Genomic DNA, 18,218 nt, shown 5'->3' on the forward strand with positions numbered 1-18,218 from the left:
CTTATAACACGTACAACACTTTATTTATAAAGAAATGTGCCATTTTATTAACATATTAATATTCAAATAAGCATACCAACAGTTCTGGATAATCTGGTTTATGAGACGAGACGATACACACGTACATTAAACTTATGCATTATATTCTATACGAAACCAGCTTTTAGTCATGAAGGCCACTTAATTTATTAAAAAAAATAATATATAGTTTCATCATAATCGAAAATAGACTAAATCTCTCCCGTATGAAAACCAGTGTTGGAACCTTTCCCTTGTATTTTAACAAGTCATGGTCACATGGATTACAAACGATTAAATGCTTGAGAAAGATATATACAGTGGAACCTCTATAACCGAACATGCACGGGACATGGATATTTGTTCAGTTTACAGAGGGTTCTTTTTGGAGAAGTTTTATCGAAAATGGCCGGTCGAATTGCGGACATAATTGGTTAGGATGATGTTTTGTTAGAATGTACCCGATTACAAACCGGCACGCACTAAGTAGCCAATTTGGTTTGTCTGAATAATATGAATATTATGAACGTTAATCAATGTATATGTTGCAGATTATACAAGAAAAAGAAATGATTATAACTGCAGTTATAAACAGTATTTTTACATGTACTGCTGCACTTTACGATCGACATGCATTTTGTTACATCCGGTGAATCTTCGTTGTGAGGATTTGAAGAGTTCTTTCATTAACCAAGTGTTACAAGAAAAAAAAAACAACATAAAAACACCCCTTTTTGGACCTCATTTAAAGTAGATGCGAAACTCGCGATCGGGCTTCTAGCTCTACTTGTTTTGAGAAGATGCAAAAATCGACGCGCTTCAATGAAGCGTGGCATTGTTTCTTAATTGTCGTGTTGATTATATAATTGACATACCGTCATAATGCCCCCTTGGGGCATTATTGGATACCTGTACAAATCACCTGCATGTGTATACGGAGGTCCCGAGACAATTATGCTTCACACAATACCAGGTGTTGTTTCAAGGTTTACTGGCCTGACCTCGTGTCATAATCGCTCAGATAAGGCCGGTTTTTCACAAGTAATTTTTGGTATATTATCAGGTCCCGGACTCAAAATCGGCCCGGTGTTCGGAATTCAGAGGGAAGCACTGCATCAAATATCGGATCTCATGGAGATACGGGCTGGTCATCTTGTTTATCAAAACAGCGTAAGGAAATTTTCAGGATGTATTCCTGACTTCAAAACTTAGAAACACACATGATTTTATATAAAGTACATTCATGATCATCTAGAAGAGGCAATGCGTGGGTAACGCGTGTGAAGAAACTCGCGTGTAACTTTTATATGTTACAATACTTAACAGTAGCACTACAATTAGAGTAAAAATGCATAACATATATATATACATTATTATGTTCATTTGTATGAACGCTGTTGAAATTGAAATACATTTCCTATGTGAATCAACAATCTTGTACACTATGTAACGATTTTTATTCTTTAAATGCCAGAGACAGGTTTGTATATATTCTGCAAAATATAATCCTCAATATCTTTAATCTAAATCTATATATTTTATGAAGCATAGACGTTCGAATTTTTTACGTATGAAACAAAATTCAACACTTGAAACTTACCCCAGACTGAACAGGGAGTGTTTTTTAATATGTGTACCTGATATTGCTACAGTAAATCACAGTAAATTGGAGTTTTATATCTTGCGATAAATCAGAACGTCGACATACATTGTAGGCTATGGTGTATATAGATAAAAGTCATCTTGTACATTTTTAACAAGCTTTTATCATTATCTTCATTGTACATTTTTAAATGATGTGTGACAATCAAATAAAATATTAATGTATTGGTATTTGGCAGGTTTTTATTACTATAATAAAGAAGGACCAATTCTGTACAATGACAATTCGCTAGGTATTCAGAGGTGTTCAACCTAATTAAAATTGAGATGGTCATTCTCACTACTGAGAATGGCCATCTAAATTTTAATTAGATTGAGAGGTGTTCGGTTTTCGGAAGTTGCACTGTACGATCATTGTCAGTGAAGCTATCCTGTATTTACGATCTTTGTCAGTGAAGCTATGTAGAGGTGCTTCCCAAAAATTATAACATTAGGCCATACCAATTGATTTGTTCGTGTTTTAAAAAATTGAAATTAAAATAAAATTAAAAATTTACCGCTCCTATTTTCGCGTCGACAAAAAAATGATGAATCCGGAAATTTATTCCGCGAAGTTAAAATTTAGAGAGTCCCTTTCCGGATCAATTGAGCGTTTGAAACGAAAGCTTTAAACGTGTTAAGACAGATATTTCAAGCTTTTGTTTGAGATAGACATTTCTGTCAGATCACGAAGAAACCACGAGGTATTTACATCAATTTCAATGTGTCAAAATGGGTATTTTGTCGTATCTGTCATTACAGAGTCATGTCGTCATAATGTATTGGACACTACGGCAATGGAGCTTGAAGGCGATTTATCGTTCCTTGATTTGTATAATAGGGTGAACGAAACAGTACTTGTTATCAGAAATTCGGATCTCGGGGGCAATCGCCACCCTGCAAATAAAATCGTCATTTCGTCCGCAGAAATGTCCATATCGGTATGTCAAGGTTTAGGGATGAGATTTGCTGAATTCTTAGTGAAACCCCAACACGAGAAAGAGACACAATCTACCAGTGACACGGTTAAAATGTCAGCAATTTTCTGTGCTAATGGAATCCCAAAAAAACGCTTTCTCTTCCATCCTAACCTCCGCCAAACTTGCGATCCTCAAAAACTGTATTGGGTTTTCAATGGTAAACTTTAGTTTTCATTTCCTAATGGTTGGGACCATGCTTTTATTCTCATTAATAAATATTGTTAGATTTAATAGTCCATGCTACCATTTTTTGGAGTTTATTAGTTTGAGATAAGGGAGGGGACCATGTTTTTGTTCTCTTTCCAAAATATTGTAGTTTATTGGTTTCAGATTCTAGTCATTTTGAGACCTGTTGTTTGATACTTTTAAATGCCAATCAAAGTTGCCTTTGTTAATTTTATCTAAGTTCAAATACTATCAATGTTTAAACTTAATATTTAATAAAACACTGTTGATTTTGTTTGAGCAATGTGTTTGTTTTGTAATGGTCATCCCTTGATATTTGGATTTTTATTTTTTATAGATGCACTGACTAGCCAAAATATTTCTTTGGGATATTTTTTTCATTGGTATCCATAAAAGAACATGCATTGCATACAGTTTTTGAATTCAAGCTTAAGCATTTCATCATTCATGGAGTGACCAATCATTGACTTTGGGTATTTTTGACAACTTTTCTACTACATGTACATTACATTGTTTGTAACTTCTGTTGTTGATGTTCTTCTATTCACCTTTTTCTCCTGAGAAGATCCATATATGTAGTTATTATTCAACAACATCAAATAACTAGTTTGAATGATTTAAACATTTGTTGTTGCTGTATTTAAAGAGGAAAAGACATTGTTCTAATATTGCGTCTGTGAAAATTACGTGCTCGCTCCAAAATGTTAGGATTTCAATTTTTTGTTTAAATAAAAAAAAATTTGCTCGCTCACTCCAATTTTAAAATGTAAAAATCCAAGAACAATTTATCAAATTGGTATGGCCTTATCGATAGTTTATTGACATAGCATAGGTACTTATTAAAACCATAATTTTAGCTGTTATTTTAATAATGAAAAAAAACATGTTATTTAGTTCACTGACTAATTTTAATTAATACAAAAACTTATTAAACTTGCAATGATGAAAGTTTTTTTTTTTGTAATTGTGTTATTTAATTATCTTGCAATGATTGAGATCCTTGTGAATTTTCTGTTCTGCCGTGTACTACGTTGCAAATCATGTCTTCTCTTGAAGCAAAACTTTAAATAATATAGTAAACTCAACTCTTAGTGGGTTAGTATACGGATAAACAATTACCAGTCCACAGACTCGTCATACATGTCACTGCACCACAGATGTCTGTGATTTCTGGGGTTCTAATCGACACGCGCCAATAAATTGCTTGTGAGTCGACGCGGTTTGTTCACATCAAAAAATGTTCTGAAGATATGCTTTTACAGGTTGTACGTAAATTGAACTTGAATTTTGTAAACAATATGGGGGCGAAAGTTTGCGTCTCGATGTCGACACTGCATTAAGTGAAATAAAAGGGTCTGGAACCTGAAATAAAGACATCAATCATATCGAATTTACCATAGGAAGGTTTGAGCTGGACTTTGAGGATAATAATGAAATAAAAATTGCAGGTAATACAGCCTGCTTTCTTGAAAATCGAGGTGGTGGCTATGCTGATGACATCCACGCTGATCGTCGCAGGAGAGGTATCAGAAGTCGATAAATATTGAGACATTGGTTGATGTATTGACGTAATTGGTTCTACTACATCCCTTCACAAGGACAACAAAATAAAGACATTTTTTTCTGATGTCTCGGGTCGTACGACATATGATAGCCGAATATAGAACATCATTTAGGCCAAATGTTATACAATTCCTGCCAAGGCTGGTAGCTCGTGTCTGGACTGTGCGCTTGGAGAGATGAAGACGTTTATATAGGCCTAATTAGCATAGGACAGATAATTATTTTGTCTTTGCCGAGATATTGGTTGTCTGGCAGCCTGTTCCAGATAGCTACCAAAAGTGATGACCTCACAGTGTTAAATCAATTGAGCTATTGAACTTTTTTTGGAATAGTTTCATTTTTGTAAAATTAATATCTACATGCAGGTTTGACTTGTACTCTGGTGTTGACAAACAGTTTCCATATTTCTACATGAACAATGTAGACAAATTGTGTTTTTGTATTTCAGTTATACCAAATGTGTATTTTAACTGTAACAGAGTTTCTTATATTAAATTTATTTCAGTGCATCTTCTTTCTATTTGAAACCTGGGACCTCCCAGGTAAAAATCATAATTTGCAGAGGAACAACACATGTAGGCTAAACGCCGGTGGCTAGGTAGCTCAAACAGTTGGAGAGTCCGTCCAGAGTTTGAAGGTCCAGGGTTCGAGCCCGAGTATGGTCCATGTATTTTTCCTCTCCTGCTATTTTAATGCAAAATTGATGGAGCTAAAGCACTTCTCATGGTTACCCAGACACATTGTTTATCAATGTACTGCACTAGACTTTTAATTATTTATTGTAGAAATAATTCTAGGTGAATTTGTGTTTAACAGATACATATCCAGTGTGTACATGTATACTCTCTACAGCTAGTTGGTTAGTTACTGGTCTACCTCCTAACTGACTCCGCCTCTTGCTTGGATTTGTTTCACTGGCTAAAGTAATTGTGTTCTGTCAGGCTGGACCGACAATAATTTCTAATGTGATCAAATAGTGAAAAAAGTCATTTTGCTCTCGAAAAGACAAACAACAATTAACTCTTACCATGTTTAACATACCACACTGCTTGGTACCATCAAGCATATATCATACACTATATCTGCTTCAATGTAAAACTTAGATAACAATATATATTTTATAATCAATTTCAATATTTCATTCAAATCAAAACAAGAGGTCCAGAGGGCCTGTATCACTCACCTGGTTTCATGAGATATGAAACAAGATCTATGCTAAGTATATTAATTGTCACTGGTATTGCTATGTCAATATATCATCAGCATTTATATGGACGTACATGAACATCGGTTTTATTGTAATTCTTAAAATGTCAATTTAGTCAAATTGATCCCTTTTGGCTCAATCATTTGTAAAATTTTGAATCCCCACCACATAGTGATGCTCCCAGGCAAATATGAGCGATATCAATTACTTGGTTTCAGAGAAGTCGTTAATATCAATATAGCCCGATTGACCTCATTTGGCCCCACCGCAGAGGTCCCCAGGGGCCGGCCCCATCATTTGTACAATTTTGAATCCCCACCCCATAGTGATGCTACCTGGCAAATATGAGCCCCATCATTTATACATAGGGATGCTTCTGACCAAATTTGGTGAAATTCTGATCAGCGGTTATCAAGAAGAAGTCAAATAAGTCAATTGTTGACGAACGGACGACGGGCGTACAACGGACCCCACAGGCCCACGGTATCGCATAAGCCCAGCTATGTCCTTCGGACCAGGTGAGCTAAAAATATATATATTTGTATCAACATGCGTATGTTCTGGAGAACAATAAATGTTACCTGAACATTACTTGAAAAACAGTAGAGGGATAAAAATGTGGGTGTTTATTTGTAGTGCAATGTTAAACCCTTTGGTAAGTGCATATCTAAATTACAAGCATGTGACATTACAGTTACTGTTTATAGATTCTGACTTAACTTTATGACAAGTAGCGATTTAAAGGAATTACATTTATTTCCCCTATTGGGCCCCACCCCTTTGGCCCCGTTAGGGCGAGAGTCACCATTTATGCAAAATCTGTTCCTCTTCCCCCTCAGGTATCTCTGACCAAATTGGGTTCAAATCCATTCATAACTTTATGACTAGTAGCGATTTAAAGGAAATACCTCTATTTCCCTTATTGAGCCCCGCCCATTTGGCCCCTCAGGGGTCAGAGTCACCATTTATGCAAAATCTGTTCCCATTTTGCCAAGGATGTTTCTGGGTTTGGTCAAAATCCAATAAGAACTTTTTAACTAGTAGCGATTTGAAGCAAATGTTGACAGACAGACGACGGACGGACGCCGTGGCATAAGCTCACCGGACCTTCGGTCCAGGTGTGCTAACAAAGATACCAGCAGTAGACAGATGGTACATATGGTTCCTTGATTTTGAAGATGTGTTTTGTGAAAAACTGAATGTTGTTCGAGTAGACTAATCAAGGATGTTGTAGACCTGCATTCGAAATACAAAATGTACATGTAAATGGCAGTTATATGCATGTTATTTCCACTTGCACTTCAATTCTTTATTCCGCACGAGTGAGTCTCAACTTTTCTGTACTTTCATGAAAGTTTGTCTTGCAAGTCATATACAGTACTGTACATCAATGTAGGTGTGATTAATATATTTTGAACCTCACCACAAGGATTTAATCCCTATAATATAAGTGAAATAGCTCATAAAGAAAACTAAAAAAAGTCAACATACTGTAAATATTGGATATTATTGAAAGTCAAGTTATTAAAGTTTACCTTTTTGTATTTGTCATCACACCATAGATTAAATTCTAAAGAAAATGTAAATTTATTTTCAAACCCTCTGTTAATAAATAATACATTTTTATTACTCAGTATTAAAGTAAATTAAGACTTTAAATGAGTGTAAAAACTATAGACATCAAAAGATATTTCAATTCCATCAAATGAAAAGTAAAAATATACCCCCCCCCCCCCCCCCCCCCCCCCTCCCCCAAGCACCAGATTTTCAGCATTTTAAGTGTCTGATATGAGACCCCTGACATTTGTTCCCTAAAATGTCTTATAGTATGTGTTGCGGTAAGCTGAAACCTTTCCTAATTTTATTTTTTTCTGTTACCCAGGTAGTTACATTGATAAACTTGTTGGATGGTTGGACAACACTGTGGTAATTCCACTGGTAACTCTTTTGACTTTTATGTAGGCGATAAGGTACATTGTATGGGTCACCTGCTCAACTACATGTGTTTTCCCCAGGTAGTCTTGTTTCCCCTTCATTGTAGAAGTCCTCACGCCCTTCTATCTTGGGCCAACAAGTGATTGATAATATACACATAACTTAATTATTCCTTAATTGTTGAAAAAAAAAGTTTACAATTCTCAAAAAAGGAACTCGTCAGGGTGTCATGATCAGCTCAATCAAAAACTGTACTTTCACTTTCTAGTTTGTCAACACAAGATATACATCATTCAATATATAATCTGAATATGTCTGTGTTAAGGCTAGTAAAAACCAGAACTTAAGGAATTATACAATAGGAAATAATATTAGAAAATTTCATTATGGTTATATGTTCAGCCTTAAAATCTTAACATCTGGAGTTTATAATTGTTATCTTTTCCAGGTCGAGTTATGAATAAATGTACAAATTGGTTTATTTCTCTTTTCAAACATAATGCATAGAGAAAACATATTTACAATATTATATACAATCATTATTCGTGTAGTTTTCGTTTGTAGATATACAGCACTTTCATAATATACATAACTTGTTTTAAGGAGGACAAATAATATTATTGATTATTCTTATAAATGTACACAATTTTTTAAGTGTTTTTATATTTGTAGCATTTGTAGCATTCATAAGTTCATTAAATTTAATTACATTCGGTCGTAACCAAAAATACTTGTCTATATACAAATTTCTTTCTGTAGCTAACTTTGTACATTCAAGTAAGTAATGAAATTCATCACCAATCTGTTGACTAATGCAATGTGGACATTTTCTATCAGTATATTCAATCTGTTGCCATCTACATGTTTCAACAATAAATTTATGATTAGTTGTTCGAAATTTACAAAGAGTGATCCTGTCTTTATCATCTAAAATATCTAAATAATCTTCAAAATTAAAATTATTTTTAAAAATTCTATAACATATAGATTTTGATGAGTTATTAATATCACTTTCCCAGTTCTGTAAGTACTGGTCATTTACTCTTAGCTTAATAACATGTCTAATCCATTATTCCATAAATAGCTCATTCCACATTCGTTAAGTATAGATTTAACAAAACTGACATATGTAACAGGCCTATTTTCAATATGAAGACAGTAACAAAGGAGTTTGTATAAAGTTATATTATATTTACTATCTTTAGAATGTGTCAACTGTGACCAATATGATATTAATCTTGTTTTAACTGATATTGCAAGTGGGGTAATACCTAACTCCCCATATATCATGTAATTTGGAGTACTGTCTTTTAATCTAAGTAATAATTTACAAAATTTTAAATGTACACGTTCAATTGCTTGGATATGAATGCTCTTCACGTCACTCGGCACGGTCGGGCAGCCGATCCTTTCAACTTTACGGCAAGCGACACCTCGCGTGGCCTGCTTACCTAGCGTGAAGTCGCAGGTTTTCAGGTAATACCTTGATTGGCAATACTTAAGGGATGTCCAAGTCACAATTAAATAATCATCATGAACACTAGTTATATGTGAAAATACATGTACGATTTCTTCGGTTGCCATACCGCACGAATACAAATATTGCATGTTATTTATACATTGCCGGGGTCTAAATTTGCAATCGGCTGTCTCGTGAGTGGTGTATTTTGGAATGTAAAAATAACCTGAATTAACGCTAAAAGATGTGGCATATATTAAATCACGGACGCATTCTAATGATCACGCATACAATCTAATAACCTAAACGTGCTTGTTGATCAAATTTAAATCTTGGCATTTTTTCTGGGCCGGTCATCGTGGTCGAGTCGTCGCGAGCTTTCAATGGAGTTTACTGGAAAAAAAACTTACTTAACGTTCTTCCAGAGACGTATATACCTGATATACAAATCTCTGGTTCTTCATATGACAAGTTCGAACTATCCGAAACGGTGTCAGTAATAAACAGCCAGAGTTCGAACTATTACTTGCTTAAAAAAAAAAAAAAAATCATTCTTGTCTTGTACAATGTAGATTATTTTTTCCTATTAAACTTAACATTTTGTATATGTTTTTGATATCCTTATTGTACATGCACATGACATTATTTTGTTTTTGCTGTAATACTGTGGGCCGCAAGGCTTAAAGTGAATAAAAAATAAAATACAATCTCTCAAAAGCGGTGACATCGGCAGCTGCTAGAAAGTGATCAATGGGCACCATTCTGACCTGTCAATGCCCTAATTAGTAAACAAAAGATTACTTTTAACAACCTCCTAGTCCAGGCAGTTAATCACATAATCTGTTTATTTGTCACCGTGTGGCAAGGGTGAAGCCGTTCACGGCTGGCTACACACCAGGTATTTTGAACATATGCGACCGGTTTGATTAGTTATCTGATTGTTGTAAAAGAGAAGAAACAATAATGAATAGAACGATATGTCTTATGTAGTATGGCGATACACAGTGATCTGTTTGATTGTGATTATCTGTTTGATTGTTATTTCATTAGGCCTGGTATCAGTCATTTCATGCGCGAATACTGTAAGACGGACGATTGTTACGCATATAATTCAATTTCATGCATTCTATTTCTATCACGGGTTCATTGTTTGCATTTAACATTATCATTTGAAGACCAATATGAATAATTGCAAAGTTTTTACTATCTTGAAAACGACACATGCATTGCCAATGTGCAATCAAAATGATGTGTGTATATATAATTGTATATCGATGGACATGAAATATGACGGTATAGGTGAAGTCATACGATTAGATAGTGAAGAGTATACAACAATGATTTTGAGTAATTTTCAGAAGTTGTAGAATCATAGCCCAGTTATAATTTTTACCTGTGGTATGGCAGCGTCACTGAAAAGCGGGCGTGCCGAGATGACCCCTTTTCCCTCGGCGCTGATCTGAGATAGGTCGTCACGCATGACTGCTGTCCAGGTAAAGTAGGAGGCAGCGCGTATGGCTGGCTGTGCTGGCGTTGCTGGTCGATAGATTAGCCCGAGGCTAACAAAACTTTAAACTGCTCAGTGACGGAAAAACTGAATGGTGGGTCATGAAAACTTTATGGTGTTGCCAAAACTGAACAGTATGCCGAAAACTGAACGGTGGTTCGCGAGAACTGAATGATTTCGTAAGACTGAACACTCGAATTCAATATTCAGCGGTAGACCTGCAAACAGAACAGCATCCGCGAGGTATACACGGTTCCTTCACGCGAGAACGCTGTCCGTGAAAAATAGATACTTTCTGATTACTGAACGGTGACACTTGAAGAATGATCGCTAGAATATCAAATGAACAGTGTACCGGGAGGGGTGAACACTGATTTGAAGAATCAACACTAGATTGTCATAAATCAACGATTGTATAAAACAGAACGTTTTTTTAACGTAATTGAATGGTCTAGGGCCCTCAGTGCTTGGTGCCTAGTTATGCATATTGCTTTTTGAGACCAATCAGAAAACAACATGGCCGACAGGCAGCCATCTTGGATTTTGACAATTGAAGTTTGTTATCGCTATTTCTGAGAAAGTACTGAAGGGATCATTCTCAAATTTCATATGAAGGTTCCCCTTGGTGCCTAGTTATGCATATTGCGCTTTGAGACCAATCTGAAAACAACATGGCCGACAGGAAGCCATCTTGGATTTTGACAATTGAAGTTTGTTATCGCTATTTCTGAGAAAGTAATGAATGGATCTTTCTCAAATTTCATATGTAGGTTCCCCTTGGTGCCTAGTTATGCATATTGCTTTTTGAGATCAATCCGAAAACAACATGGCCGACAGGCAGCCATCTTGGATTTTGACAATTGAAGTTTGTTATCGCTATTTCTGAGAATGTACTGAATGGATCTTTCTGAAATTTCATATGTAAGTTTCCCTCGGTGCCTTGTTATGTATATTGCGTTTTGAGACCAATCTGAAAACAACATGGCCGACAGGCAGCCATCTTGGATTTTGACAATTGAAGTTTGTTATCACTATTTCTGAGAAAGTATTTAAGGGATCTTTCTGAAATTTCATATGTAAGTTTCCCTTGGTGCCTAGTTATGCATATTGCGTTTTGAGACCAATCGGAAAACAACATGGCCGACAGGCAGCCATCTTGGATTTTGACAATTGAAGTTTGTTATCGCTATTTCTGAGAAAGTAATGAATGGATCTTTCTCAAATTTCATATGTAGGTTCCCCTTGGTGCCTAGTTATGCATATTGCTTTTTGAGATCAATCCGAAAACAACATGGCCGACAGGCAGCCATCTTGGATTTTGACAATTGAAGTTTGTTATCGCTATTTCTGAGAATGTACTGAATGGATCTTTCTGAAATTTCATATGTAAGTTTCCCTCGGTGCCTTGTTATGTATATTGCGTTTTGAGACCAATCTGAAAACAACATGGCCGACAGGCAGCCATCTTGGATTTTGACAATTGAAGTTTGTTATCACTATTTCTGAGAAAGTATTTAAGGGATCTTTCTGAAATTTCATATGTAAGTTTCCCTTGGTGCCTAGTTATGCATATTGCGTTTTGAGACCAATCGGAAAACAACATGGCCGACAGGCAGCCATCTTGGATTTTGACAATTGAAGTTTGTTATCGCTATTTCTGAGAAAGTAATGAATGGATCTTTCTCAAATTTCATATGTAGGTTCCCCTTGGTGCCTAGTTATGCATATTGCTTTTTGAGATCAATCTGAAAACAACATGGCTGACAGGCAGCCATCTTGGATTTTGACAATTGAAGTTTGTTATCACTATTTCTGAGAATGTACTGAATGGATCTTTCTGAAATTTCATATGTAAGTTTCCCTTGGTGCCTAGTTATGCATATTGCATTTTGAGACCAATCGGAAAACAACATGGCCGACAGGCAGCCATCTTGGATTTTGACAATTGAAGTTTGTTATCACTATTTCTGAGAATGTACTGAATGGATCTTTCTGAAATTTCATATGTAAGTTTCCTTTGGTGCCTAGCTATGCATATTACATTTTGAGACCAATCTGAAAACAACATGGCCGACAGGAAGCCATCTTGGATTTTGACAATTGAAGTTTGTTATCGCTATTTCTGAGAAAGTAATGAATGGATCTTTCTCAAATTTCATATGTAGGTTCCCCTTGGTGCCTAGTTATGCATATTGCTTTTTGAGATCAATCCGAAAACAACATGGCCGACAGGCAGCCATCTTGGATTTTGACAATTGAAGTTTGTTATCGCTATTTCTGAGAATGTACTGAATGGATCTTTCTGAAATTTCATATGTAAGTTTCCCTTGGTGCCTTGTTATGTATATTGCGTTTTGAGACCAATCTGAAAACAACATGGCCGACAGGCAGCCATCATGGATTTTGACAATTGAAGTTTGTTATCACTATTTCTGAGAAAGTATTTAAGGGATCTTTCTCAAATTTCATATGTAAGTTTCCCTTGGTGCCTACTTATGCATATTGCGTTTTGAGACCAATCTGAAAACAACATGGCCGACAGGCAGCCATCTTGGATTTTGACAATTGAAGTTTGTTATCACTATTTTTGAGAAAGTATTTAAGGGATCTTTCTCAAATTTCATAAGTAGGTTCCCCTTGGTCCCTTCTATTGCATTTTTGGACCAGTCTGTCCTGAAAACAACCTGGCAAACAAACAGCCATTATCGTTAAATCTCAAATTTCTTATATAGCTAGGATTCCCTTGTTTGAAAAGTACTGGAGGGATGTCTCAATTTGCACAGATTAGTAAAATGAAGGGAAAAGTAGAGAAAAGATCAATCTGACATGGAACCTATGAAGATCATTCAATGGTGGGCGCCAAGATCCCTCTGGGATCTCTTGTTAAAATATTTAATTAAATGCTCATGAATATCAGAGTCCCAGAATTATACTTGACATGTAGGAATTTCTGAGAAGAAAAGTTATTAATTTAGTGTTGTAGATATCACTTTATAAGCTGCAGACCAAGTGAGCGATACAGACCAACGGGACCTCTTGGTACACCTCAGAGCCACAAATGCATAAAATGTCAATTTTTCTGTTTCACATGGTTCATGAAAAAAAGTCATCCTTTTTGCTTCTCAAATTTTGATCTGTATTGGAAATTTGTATAACCTTTTCATTCACCTCCATTTTTTTTAACTCCGGAGTTTGAGAAAACATGTAACAATTCAGTAGGATATTCATCAATGGTTAAAATTTACGGAGATTATTAAGTGTTATTGTTTATTTTATCCCACTATGTGTGACATTTGTATAATTATGTAGACAGATATTCTTTCCAGCTCAACAGTTTCCAGGACACAATTACTACTGGAATTGCGGTTTGTGTGTAAATATGTGGGAAACATCATCACTTTTGGTGTATCTCTACATATCATGCAAACATATGTACCAACATGTTTAAAACATCATCACTTTTGGTGTATCTCTACAGATCATGCAAACATATGTACAAACATCAGTAAAACATGATCAATTTCTGTGAACTCTTAAGCCATCGGCAGCATGTGAAAATGTGTGTCAAACATAAAACTGTCTGCATTTCAGACTACCCTTATAATTAATTATACCCCCGCAACGAAGTTAGGGGGGGGGGGGGGGGAGGTATACTGGAATCAGGTTGTCCGTCCGTCTGTCTGTAGACGCATTTTGTCCGGACAACTCCTCCTAAACCGATGGGCCAATTCCGATGAAACTTCACACAAATATTAATGATCATGTGTAGATGTGCATGCCACTTTATTTTTCTCAAAATTATGGTTGCTATGGCAACTAGTCACTATAAACAGGTTTTCCGATAAGAACAATAACTTTAAGTTTGTCCGGACAACTCCTCCTAAACTAAACGGCCAATTTCAATGAAACTTCACACAAATATAGAGGACCATGTGTAGATGTGCATGCCTTTTTATTTTTCTTCAAAATTATGGTTGCTATGGCAACTGGTCACTATAAACAGGTTTTCTGATAAGAACCATAACTTTAAGTTTGTCCAGACAACTCCTCCTAAACCGAAAGGCCGATTTCAATGAAACTTCACACAAATATAGAGGACCATGTGTAGATGTGCATGCTTTTTTATTTTTCTCAAAATTATGGTTGTTCTGGCAACTGGTCACTATAAACAGGTTTTCCGATAAGAACCATAACTTAAAGTTTGTCCAGACAACTCCTCCTAAACCGAAGGGCCGATTTCAATGAAACTTCACACAAATATAGAGGACCATGAGTAGATGTGCATGCCACTTTATTTTTCACAAAATTATGGTTGCTATGGCAACTGGTCTCTATAAACAGGTTTTCTGATAAGAACCATAACTTTAAGTTTGTCTGGACAACTCCTCCTAAACCAAAAGGCCGATTTCAATGAAACTTCACACAAATATAGAGGACCATGTGTAGATGTGCATGCCACTTTCTTTTTTTCAAAATTATGGTTGCTATGGCAACTGGTCACTATATTACTGGGTTATCTTAGTTAGCCTCTAATTAACAGTTCCGATTCACCATTGACTCGTGCAGATTGCGGGGGTATTAGTCAGCCATCCTGGCGACAGTTCTAGTTTATTGTGTCCTAATTAAACCACCAGAAAAAAGAGACCACATTAATTTAGTTTTAGACATTACGAATAGTAAATAAGTCAGATATTTTGTTTCTAAATTAAATTCATGGTCTTAAATGTGGAGTTCCTTCCAGATAAAGTGGTCTTGCAAATATGTTTTGTTCAATTTGCATTTCCATGGAAAAAAGTGTTATTTTCAGTTTGTTGAACATCCCTTATATCATGATATGATGATAACATAACACAAAATTACCCAAAGTCTGATTAGCATGATTAAGCAAGAGATTTTGGAACACACAAGCTTAAACTATCAGATTACACCTGTATTGGGCTTGGCCAAACTTGAAGAAATTTGACACAGCCTAGCGTTAATTAGCAGTGTTTTCAGGAGTTCTTTTATTTTCCAGAATCATTTCAACAAATATCGTCATGGTAACAAACAAACTGTTCTCATATGTGGTATCTTGTCAGCTGCCAATTACATCTCCGATTTCCACAGAACCTTGTACATCACATGTACAAGACAGATTTAAAATGTGTTGAGCAACATTCATCAATGTTACGATGTCTTACCCAAAAAGTGTGGTATATTGCATATGTACGTGGATATATGCAAAATTATATCTCACAATTTTGGGATACTTTCTTTTTTTATTGACTGCCAGAATTTCCCATTCCTTGTTTTTCAGAGAAGTGAATTAAATAGCTTTCAGAAGAAAAAAATTCTTGTTCAAGAAATAATATTTACAATAAAACAATTGGATATATTTTTGCATCGTGTTTTATTTGTGAGTGAAATTTGCGACAGTATACACAAAGTGTACGTAATTCCTAACAATTAATCTCTCGAGATATTTCTTCATTTTCTTTCAAGTTTTTTTCATTTTTAAGTCCAGGAAAGATTTTTTTTTTCTTCTTTTTTTTTCATTTGACTTCTATACCAGAATATTTTGTATGATTATAATGTGTTTAAAAAAAAGTATTCATTTTCTTTTACATCTTTTTGTACTTAATGTTTCTCTTAATATCTTATATTTTTTAAATTGAGTTTTCAAATTATTTCGATTTTTTATTAACGTCAGGATGCCTTTGGCACCTGCCGTTATAGTCGTGGGTAAATGTTGTTAATCACACATTTGTTTCCGGCTAACAACTTCTCTTTTCTGTAATACAAATGATATTCATCCGCAGCCACATATAGTTCCTATTTTAACACAGCAATTATTGACACGATTTAACCGATGGTTCCCGTGTTTACTGCAATTACTTAAAATGAAATATGAATTTTCGGTGTTCTAAACTATTTTAGACTATAAATATAAACATTTTCCTCATCAGTATATGCAATTTTGTTGGCGTAGGATTACGTAGTTCTGTCGCAATCCTGCCTTGAAAACGAAAGTAAAAAAATTCAGTTTGATCGTCGTGGAAATTTACATGCGTCCACAGAGAAGCTGTCCACATGTCTTAGACTCATAAAAGTTGTTCATCCTGAGATCATATGCAGGAACATTTCATATAAGCCTAAAACCAACCGTGTTTACGTAGTCAAATGTTTACAAATCTATAAATAGTTCTGCAGCGAAACAGGGATAACTTCAGCTGTCACGTGACTAATCACGTGATCATCAGCCAAAATGGCGGTTATGTCTAATGTAATTAAACCAGCGACCGTTCGCACTTTCATATTTTTTTGTATGTCGCTAGAATACGCAAGAAATGTCAACAGGAATTGAAGGCAAGTTGTAACAAACTACAATGTCGTTTTTCATGAGGATTTTGTTAAATTAGATTAAATAATAATCTAACGATTATGATCCGTGACTGATGTACCACAGTACTAGCATTTTGTTTGTCAAAACTGTAGGCCTATATATGTCTCGTCGGACAGCGTGACCGACACCGCGACCGTAGTTTTATATCGGAGGTGAAATATGCATTTTCGATGTTACTAGGGGTAATAAAATAGGTGTTTGCTAGGCCTAATTAACATCTTATGGAATAGATAAAAAAAAAACTTCGGGTGTGTACATCTTGGATTATATCTCTGGTTGTACAGTACATGTAACTGTTAATAAACCGTCCTTCAGTTGATTTTTTTTCAAGTTTACAAGCAGCTTTACTGATTCAGAAGTACATGTATATCAATAATCTTCCACAAACATTAAATAATTAGGTCAGAGAAAGAACTATACTCAGCTATTGGAAACATACATGTTTTCTTTAATATATATATAATAGGAATAACCAGATTAAGACATTTCATCTAATACAAATGTAGCTGTCTAACTATAAATTCAATTTTAAATTTTTTATTTTATGACCTCAGACCCTGACGTTTCTCAGGGCCTTTGGCCCTTTGATCCTATTTAGTTTCCATATATGATTTAAGCACTGATTTTGATATTATGAGTATGATTTTTTTTTTCCCTAAAAACATTCACTCTTAACATTACTGTGGAAGTTAATATACTCTGTTATTGTGGTTGAATTTTCAGAGGAAAAACAGTGAAAATTTAATAAAAAGTTAAAATAAAATGAAAATTCATAATCTTGGTATTGTTTGCGTGTTTGTTTTTATAAATTATATATTTCATAAAACTGTTTCTATCTGGTAACAAACCCAGCATTTCTATTACAGGTTGATAAAAATACTGTTTTATTGTCCGGTAATAAGCCCACCATGTCTGTTGCATTTAGTAAACATAATGTTTCATCATTCTCTAATAAGCCCCTCATTACTCCTACAAATATTGGTGAAACAGTAGATATTTCTACCATATTATCCTAAAATAAGCTCAGGGTGAGATCACGATAACTTAAAGTAGAAGGTGGACTTGTTGCAAAACAATGAAATAATTTGTTAGGAATTATAAACAACTGCAATTAATGTTGATTGGCTTATTGCCAGACATGGACATATTGCTGGATGGGTGTTTTATATAATGTGCTCTAAAGATTGATCTATTCGTTACACCATTGTAATTTCAAACTGTCTCAACGCTAATCCCCGGCAAAAACAGGATTGGGGTTCTTTCTTCTGTGTTTGTTGAAGAGTAGATTGGAGTATGTTTTGAATGAAGAATTGCTGAGAATGAGAGAAAACATTGAAATT

The 18,218-nt window shown here is 35.1% G+C and overlaps 1 protein-coding gene across 2 annotated transcripts in view; it reads left to right on the forward strand.

Moving 5' to 3' along the window:
• LOC117343429 overlaps positions 1-18,218 on the forward strand; it is a 57,046-nt gene that overhangs the window by 22,178 nt on the left and 16,650 nt on the right. The window lies entirely within an intron of this gene.

Source organism: Pecten maximus, chromosome 15 (genome assembly GCF_902652985.1).
Source record: "Pecten maximus chromosome 15, xPecMax1.1, whole genome shotgun sequence".
Classification (NCBI taxonomy): domain Eukaryota; kingdom Metazoa; phylum Mollusca; class Bivalvia; order Pectinida; family Pectinidae; genus Pecten; species Pecten maximus.